We start from the raw sequence: 9000 nt of genomic DNA, 5'->3' as shown, positions 1-9000 counted from the left end.
TTTTTACTAATGACGCACCAGAGGTGCGCCACTAGTATCTGGTATACTAATGGCGCACCAGGCAGTGCGCCATTAGTATAGCTCATGGTGCGCCATTAGTATCTCGTATACTAAGGGCGCACCAGGCAGTGCGCCATTAGTATAGCTCATGGTGCGCCATTAGTATCTGGTATACTAATGGCACACTGCTCATGGTGCGCCATTAGTATCTGGTATACTAATGGCGCACTGCTCATGGTGCGCCATTAGTATTGAAGACAACCAGATTACGAGAGGTTTATGCGACACTGCTTATCCTGTATCATGATACAGATGGAATTTTCAAGCTATGCTAATACATACAGTTATAGAAGTGACACAAGCCAAGGATCTCAATATACAGGTTTGCAAATCCATATGTAACCTAAACAGTAAATATGATGGTGTATTAGATGGACAGTGCAAAGCTACATGAGACAATGTGCATGCTAAGGTGCTCCCAACAACAAAACAATATCAACTTCAATGAATATTGTGACATTTCATCTATACTGTAGTGGCCAGAGGACAAACAATTACTCCCAGAAATACAGGAGAAAGGGCAAACACCTGTAGCATCTCCTTTTAACATGAGGTGCTGAGCTGCAAATGATCCCCTGCATAAACTCCACTCGACATGTAGCAACTCTGCCACACATAAAGTGAACTATAGTACTAGCACAATCATCTCTCTCTAGATACACATGAACAAAACAATGCCATGATGGGCAGCAGTCAGTTTAACATGCAAATTCTAATCTGCTCGAGGCTGAGAGGCCTCCTTTTGTAGAATTCCAATTGGAACTTCAATCTTGCTTGGCTGTACAAGTACCTGGAGAAAATTTAACATAAAATTAATAATCAGACCAGTATACCTTCATGAATGTGTCCAAATTCCTTTGTTCATATCATGCAGCCTCTTTTTAAAAATGTTTTAAAGGGTTAGGTGAATGCATTCTTTATTTTATAACTAGCAATGGTAAACTAAGAGATGAACGTATTGGTGTATTCCATATTATATTATTATTACCAAGATACATATTATTCTTATAAATATATCAAACAATTTAATAACTGCATCGATGAATCCAAAAGCATTTTATGTTTACCTTATTACTATGGTTGGGATGATGGCGCAATGGAGGTTGGTGCTGCCATTGCATTGCCACTTTGCTTGTGCCCAAGCCCATTCCCGCTATGACACTGTGTTGGTAATTGAAGAGAGGCTGTCACTGGGGGAAGTCGCATTAACATGTGATGTGGTTGGTTGCATTTAGTTTCATCCAAGCAGGGCATGAACAATGTGCACATGGATTGGTTGTACTTGGGTGTGAATATGGAGGCATGGAAAGGGATGACATTGGCGTTGGAGATGAGCTAGGATCAAATGATGGAGCCAACTTGAGATCCTTGATTCTACCAAAAACCGATGTGTCTAGGCCAAGGTTCCATGAACTTGATTCTGTGATGATTTCAGCTAGCTGTTTCAGCCTCCCTATTTGTTCGTAAATGCCGCAATCATCTGGGGACAGCCTTTTTTTCATCACATTTCCAAAACAGAATATATTGCGCTTCTAGATATGTATGTCATACTGAAGAGCAGGTTCCATACTTCTAGTCTAGTATGGATGTCCTGTAGTTTTTCATCTCTTTGTCTACAGAATAAATGTTATGCTTTGTTAACATTTTGGCTGCCTGTAGGCGTACTGGGCCTTTTCCAGCAGGTGTGCTGTTGCATTCTTATTTGGGGTCTGCGGAAATGGTGCCTGGCCTTGCAAATTTAGGTTGTTACTTTTTGTTGTTTGGTTTCCTTACAGGCATGAAATCCACTAAGGCAAAGAAAATGCTCAAAGCAGTAAGTCGGTCATGCCTTCCACATAAAGCCAAGGTTCCATGAACTTTGGACGACTACCCTTCAGATGGACCATGTCTGTGGTTTCTGCAGTTGATCATGCAATGATGAACAGAACACAACCTGTTTTTACCAACGGATTCCTACACTGGTTGATCAGTCCCGCTCTTCTCGGCAGAAGGCCAAGAGCTGCTGTCATATCCTTTTCTGTCGCAGAGGAGACCTTTGGATGCATCCGTTCACCACCGTTCTGGGAACCAAGAGAGCACCTGTGCCCGTGGTCCCAGTCAGAAGGAGAGCACCTGGTTGTGAATTTCTACGTAAAGAATAACCAGGAGAGCAAATGGATTATTTCTACGTAAAGAATAACCAGGATTCATGTCAACGCGAGATCGAGATCCAATGGTAGAAGCAACAGCCACTAAAGAAAAACAAAAGGGATCGGGAAAAGAAACCTCATTCGAAGCTTCTTGATTAGTGATAATACAATTTACAAGATGATCAAGTGAAGCGCCCTCACCTGAAATTAAACATATATTGAGAAAAAAAATCCATATATTTACTGCTTTTACAAGTCAATGCAATATCACATACCTAACTCGCTGAATGCCAAGTCGACTTCTTTCTTTGAGAAGCTCATCTTGCTTAATAAATACGACCTCGTTTTTTAGAACGAATCCAGCTCCTGCTGAAGTTAGGACGTTCGGAAGATTGGACAAACGAATTCAAAACGGGGAATATAGACAATGACAGCAGGTACGAGGAGACCATTGATGAAAACTAAATGATAAGACTGTCAGATTGGAAACAAGGCAGCTAAATAATTTCCAAAAAATAAAAAAGGAAATTTTGACAATGGTGGTTCAGTTAGAACTTAGAAGTAGCACTTTAAGATCTAAAACAAATGAAGGCCATTACGGAAATTCCACAACATACTGATTACTGGGTTATGGCTAGGTGGGCATACATCCTATTGGCTAAAATAACCTTCCATTCAGCATAACGCAGGCAGCCCAAGCAACCGACGCTCTTTACACGATTCTATACAGCAAACATAGGGATGAGCGCTTCTATAGTATTCCCTCCATCCCAAAATAAGTGTCTTAAGTTTAGTACTCCCTCCGTTCCTAAATATAAGTCTTCCTAGAGGTTTCAATAGTGGATTACATACGGATGTATATAGACATATTTTAAAGTGTAGATTCACTCATTTTGCTCCGTATGTAGACGAATAGTGAAATTTCTTAAAAGACTTATATTTAGGAACGGAGGGAGTATAATTTTATATTAGAGCTAAGACAGTTATTTTGGGACGAGGAAGTAATAGGTTTGATGGCAAACAAATCACCTCCTCTGCCTTGACAACAACAAGTGTGGGATCAAGTTGCTGCGGGTCAATGGCACCACTCCTGGGAGCGCTGGCGCCGGCACTAGTGGCATCACCCTCATCACAATGTTCAATTTTCACCTGCATTGGCAAGGAAGACGAACCAAGTAAGCATAGCAGTCAAAGAGGAACACATCAAAAGTGAACAGAGTAACAAATTTTAAGAGTCCCATTACCATTTTCCTTGAGTGAATTGGCCTCAGGACCTGCTGGCCCTGAAAAATAAACATAAGTGATGAGAACATTAATTAATATAGCACTCCTCTCCAGATGATGACCTAAGGAAGTTAACGACCCAGAACCGGAATTTTGAGTGGCTTACAACGTCAAAGTAATTTTGATAATTTGGACAAGAATGAACTCAGTTCTCAGATTATGAATGAAAAATAAATGGCAGAAATGCCAGGCTGCAAAACATGAGAGGTTAATTTGGAAGTGGTTCAGTTAGAAGTGGTATGAAAAAAATAAAAACTTTGACACTGGTGGTTCAGTTAGAAGTGGCACTTTTAAGATCTAAAACAAATGAAGGCCATTATAGAAAGTCTACAACATATTGATTGTTGGGTTAGGGCAGGACTCACCAATACTTGAGATCCTACATATACGAAAAGAATATTATCACCTGAATGGAAAGTTGAGTGAACCAACAAGTTTAAAATGTTAACGTCAACTGATGAAGATCATACGACCCTAAATGTTCTTTACATCCGTGAGCCATGTCATTCAGAAATCTTAACATCTCCGTGTAAGTTAAATCAAGAAAAACAACGGAAATCTATCGACCGACTTGAGTTATGGTTCAAGCATGAGGCCTACCAATTGAGCATCAAACAGCAGATACAGGCACTTGGAGGTAGTAAACAGTTACAGAGTGAGCATGTACCATAATCAGCTACGGTGACAGGAGTCTTATCCGCCTTAGATTGAATGTCTGACTGCATGATTTCCTGCTGTACCGCCTGAGGAAGGAGGAGTCACAGGTCAAACGCAGTAAGTTCCAACTGCAGCAGTAGTGCATCAACAATCTGAATAGCGAAGCAAGAAGTTTGGAATCGATATACTCATCTAAGCGTGCCTACATTAACATACTTCAAATCTAGAGTTGATTACGCTTCTAAAGTGGTCACTTCGCCATGTTGACCATCAGCCAGCGATGCTTCTGCGGGTAATTTAGGAGGAATGGTGCAGGAAAACCAAGCAAGACAAGGCACGGCCCTGCCAGCGGCCGGCGGCGGCGGCGCGAAGGCGGTTTCCGCCGAGCAGCGTCCCCAGGGGGGCCTCGGCACAGGAAGGAAGGAAGGAAGGGGGTTGGGATCCGAGGAAGGGCACCTGGCATAGGCGGGCGGTGAGGGAGACGGCCTTCTTCGCGGCGCCGAGCTCGGCGGCATACGGGGGATTGCCGGTGGGCCTCGTACTAGCCCTCGCCGAGCCCCATGGAGCGGAGCAGCTCCCGCACCACGCGCGCGTCGCGGGGCTCGTCCGGTCCCGCCGCCCCTCCTCCGGCCGTCGCGGGCTGGATGGGCGCTGGCCGCACACCGCCGCCGTCCATGGTCTGGTCTGGTCTGGTCTGGTGGCTATGTCGTGTCTCTGTCTCTGGCTCTGGCTGGCGTGTGGGGGTTCGGGAGATTTTTTTTTGCAAAACTACTAATGGCGCACGACGAGCTGGTGGTGCGCCATTAGTAACCCGGGTTACTAATGGCGCACCAGCTGGTGGTGCGCCATTAGTAGTTTTGCAAAAAAAAAATTATAGTAGTGGCGCACTGGGTGAGTGGTGCGCCATTACTAGTTAAACTAGTAATGGCGCACTCTGCCCCGGTGCGCCATTAGTATTTTTGCAAAACAAAAAAAATATAGTAGTGGCGCAGCGAGAGTGTGGTGCGCCATTAGTATCCATCACACTAATGGCACACCTGCACATGCTGCGCCACTGCTATATAGTAATGGCGCACTACTTGTCTGGTGCGCCATGAGTGTCTATATCATCTATAGCCCTTTTCCTAGTAGTGCCCCAACCCGTCCGCAGACCAATTTGTTCCTCACAAGAATCCCGACCTTGGTCGATGAGATCAGAAAGCCCGAAGCACCAACTTTGGGTTCCACGTCTAGCCATGTCCCCAGATCCCTCTCTTTCAAAGAGTCGGCTCCTAGATCGGACCTAACTCGAACGACGGGATCACAACAAACGGCTTTGACCGAACACGGCTCCCTCACGGCGGCCCCGGAGGCTAACTCCGAAAACCATCCGATGATGCATCAGGATGAGCTCTCGGTGTTAAGAGGGATGCTCGGCTAGATCCAATCGTTGCACATCTCAACCAGCCCGAACCGCTCTGAGCACGACTCGGAACACGGGGACTTTTACGGCCCACCCACCACCCACTTGGTAGCAACCATCGAAGATTTAACCGACGCGTTAGATGATGTCAGCGGTGCTTCCCTTGAAACGGCGCCAAGAACAGTCGTGTCGACGGCACCAGGAATCCTTCAGCTGCGGCTACGCCTTAAGGGACTTCTTAGGCAAGTATGCAAAGGATTTCCCCCATGGCCTTGGAGCCTTGCGTTGGTGTTCCCTCAAAGCGGAAAGGGTGATGTAGCACAACGGTGGTAAGTATTTCCCTCAGTTTGAGAACTAAGGTATCAATCCGGTGGAGGAGTATCACAAGATCGTGCACAAACACAAAATCTTGCTCCCAACGCTATGAAGGGGTTGTCAATCCCTTATAGATTGTTTGCCAAGTGAGAAGTCAAAGCAACAAAGTAACAAAGCAAAGTAAAAGCGGAGGTGTAAACGATGGATGTGAATAGACCCGGGGGCCGTAGTGTTTACTAGTGGCTTCTCTCATGAAAGCAAGTAGACGGTGGGTGAACAAATTAATGTCGAGCAATTGATAGAACCGCGCAAAGTCATGACGATATCTATGCAATGATTATATCTATAGGCATCACGTCCAAAACAAGTAGACCGATACTTTCTGCATCTACTACTATTACTCCACACGTCGACCGCTATCCAACATGCATCTAGTGTATTAAGTCCATAAGAACAAAGTAACGCCTTAAGCAAGATGAAATGATGTAGAGGGATAATCTCAAACCAATGATAAAACCCCCATCTTTTTACCCTTGATGGCAACTACTTGATGTGTGCCTTGCTGCCCCTACTGTCACTGGGAAAGGTCACCACATGGTAGAACCCAAAACCAAGCACTTCTCCCATTGCAAGAATCATAGATCTAGTTGGCCAAACAAAACCCAAGACTCAGAGAGACTTACAAGGATATCAATTCATGCATATAAGAAATCAACAAAGACTCAAATATATATCATAGATAATCTGATCACAAATCCACAATTCATCGGATCTCGACAAACACACCGCCAAAGAAGATTACATCGGATAGATCTCCATGAAGATCATGGAGAACTTTGTATTGAAGATCCAAGAGAGAGAAGAAGCCATCTAGATACTAACTACGGACCCGTAGGTCTGAAGTGAACTACTCACGAGTCATTGGAGGGGCGATGATGATGATGAAGAAGCCCTCCAACTCCAAAGTCCCCTCCGGCAGGGCGTCGGGAAGAGTCTCCAGATGAGATCTTGCGGAAACGGAAGCTCGCGGCGGCGGAAAAGTATTTTCGAGGCTCCCCTAATTTTTTGCTGGATATTTGGGAATATATAGGGCAAGGATCTAGGTGAGGGGGCGGCCAGGGAGGCCACAAGCCCTGACACCGCCGCCTCCCCCCTGGTGGCGGAGTGGGGGCTTGTGGGCTCCCTGGAGCCCACCTGGCTTGGCCCAAAGGCCCCCTGATCTTCTTCCGTTCGGGAAAAAAATCATTTCGGTGTTTTTATTCCGTTTGGACTCCGTTCCAAAATCAGATCTGAAAAGAGTCAAAAACACAAAAAAAACAGGAACTGGCACTTGGCACTGAATTAATAAGTTAGTCCCCAAAAAGATATAAAAGGTACATAAAACATCCAAAGAAGACAAGTTAACAATGTGAAACCACCAAAATTTAAAGATACGTTTGAGACGTATCAAGCATCCCCAAGCTTAACTCCTGCTCGTCCTCGAGTAGGGAAGTGATAAAGAATGAATTTTTGATGCTTTCATGCTACCTATCATACTTGTCCTTTGTAATTCCTCTTATGTGACATGAATGTTCAGATCCATTAGATTCAAAACAATAGTTTGCTATTGACGTGGAAACAATAATAATTCAAGCAAACTAGCAAGGTAATCATGAACTTTCAAAATAACAAGACCAAAAGAAAGTTATCCCTACAAAAGCATATAGTCTGGTTATGCTCTATCATCATTGCACAACGAATTTAAATCATGCACAACCCCGGTATTGGCCAAGTAATTGTTTCACACCTTTACTTTCTCAAACCTTTTCAACTCTCACGCAATACATGAGCGTGAGCCATAGTTATAACACTATAGATGGTGTGGAGTGTGGTGGAGGTTGGAAGACAAAAAGGAGAAGATAGTCACATTAACTAGGCATATCAATGAGCTGTGGAGATGCTCATCAATAGATATCAATGTGAATGAGTAGGGATTGCCATACAAATGATGCACTAGAGCTAAGAGTATGTGATAGCTCTTAAAGAAAACTAGTGGGTGTGCATCCAACTTGCTTGCTCACGAAGACCTAAGGCAATTTTGAGGAAGCCTATCATTGGAATATACAAACCAAGTTATATAATGAAAATTTCCCACCAGCTATATGGTGGTGACAAAACGAGAGACTCTCAATCATGAAGATCATGGTGCTTAATATGCACAAGTGTGGAAAAAGTGGTAGCATTGTCCCTTCTCTCGTTTTCTCTCATTTTTTTTGCTGGGCTCTTTGGCCTCTTTTTTTTTGGTGGGCTTCTTTGGCCTCTTTTATTTCCTCACATGGGACAATGCTCCATTAATGATGATCATCACACTTTCAACTCAAAACTTAGAGCAACTATGACTCTATATGAATGCCTTCGGTAGTGTACCGTGGCAACGATCTAGCATGGCATAGACATCAATGGAAACATCATGCTAGCTATCTTACAATCATGCAATGGAAATTTAGACATGGTGGCACATGTCATGGTGGTAGTTGCATGGCAATACATCTCGGAATGACTTTGAAAAAGCCATAGTAGGTAGGTATGGTGGCTGTTTTGAGGGAGGCTAATGGTGGGTTTTGTGCACCGGTGAAAGTTGCACGACACTAAGAAGATAGTGATGGTGGAAGGTGAAAGTGCATCTAAACCATGGACTCAACATTAGTCATGAAGAACTCATATACTTGTTTCAAAATTTTTATTAGTAATCGAAACAAAGCATTCAACGCATACTCCTAGGGGAAGGGTTGGTAGGTATAAACCATCGCGCGATCCCGACCGCCACGCAAAGGATGACAATCAATATACTAATCAAGCTCAGATTTCATCACATAGCGGTTCACCATACGTGCATGCTACGGGAATCACTAACTTCAACACAAGTTTTTCTAGATCCACAACACCTTACTAACATGACTTCAAAATTACCATAACCACAACTCAAAACTAATTGAGATGAATCAAACTTCTCTAACTATTCAATGCACATGAAGGTGGAAGTTTTCGTATCCCTTTGGATAACTACCCTTTTGAGACTACTTTCAAAGCATAGATCAACTACCAAGCCACGCACCGCTTTGCTCTAAAAGATATAAGTGAAGCACATAGAGCAAAAGTATCTAGCTCAAAAGA

The 9000-nt window shown here is 43.8% G+C and overlaps 1 long non-coding RNA gene across 1 annotated transcript; it reads right to left on the bottom strand.

The window, feature by feature from the left end:
- Positions 1-2332: 2332 nt before the first annotated feature.
- LOC123403682 lies at positions 2333-4197 on the bottom strand. The gene is made up of 5 exons (XR_006611535.1): positions 4141-4197; positions 3434-3472; positions 3219-3338; positions 2465-2555; positions 2333-2390 (listed from the first exon to the last, which is right to left on the bottom strand). It is a non-coding gene; the product is annotated as an uncharacterized LOC123403682 (long non-coding RNA).
- Positions 4198-9000: the final 4803 nt, after the last annotated feature.

The sequence above is a fragment of the Hordeum vulgare genome, chromosome 6H, assembly GCF_904849725.1.
Source record: "Hordeum vulgare subsp. vulgare chromosome 6H, MorexV3_pseudomolecules_assembly, whole genome shotgun sequence".
NCBI lineage: Eukaryota > Viridiplantae > Streptophyta > Magnoliopsida > Poales > Poaceae > Hordeum > Hordeum vulgare.
This window is presented reverse-complemented; position numbering and strand designations above follow the sequence as displayed.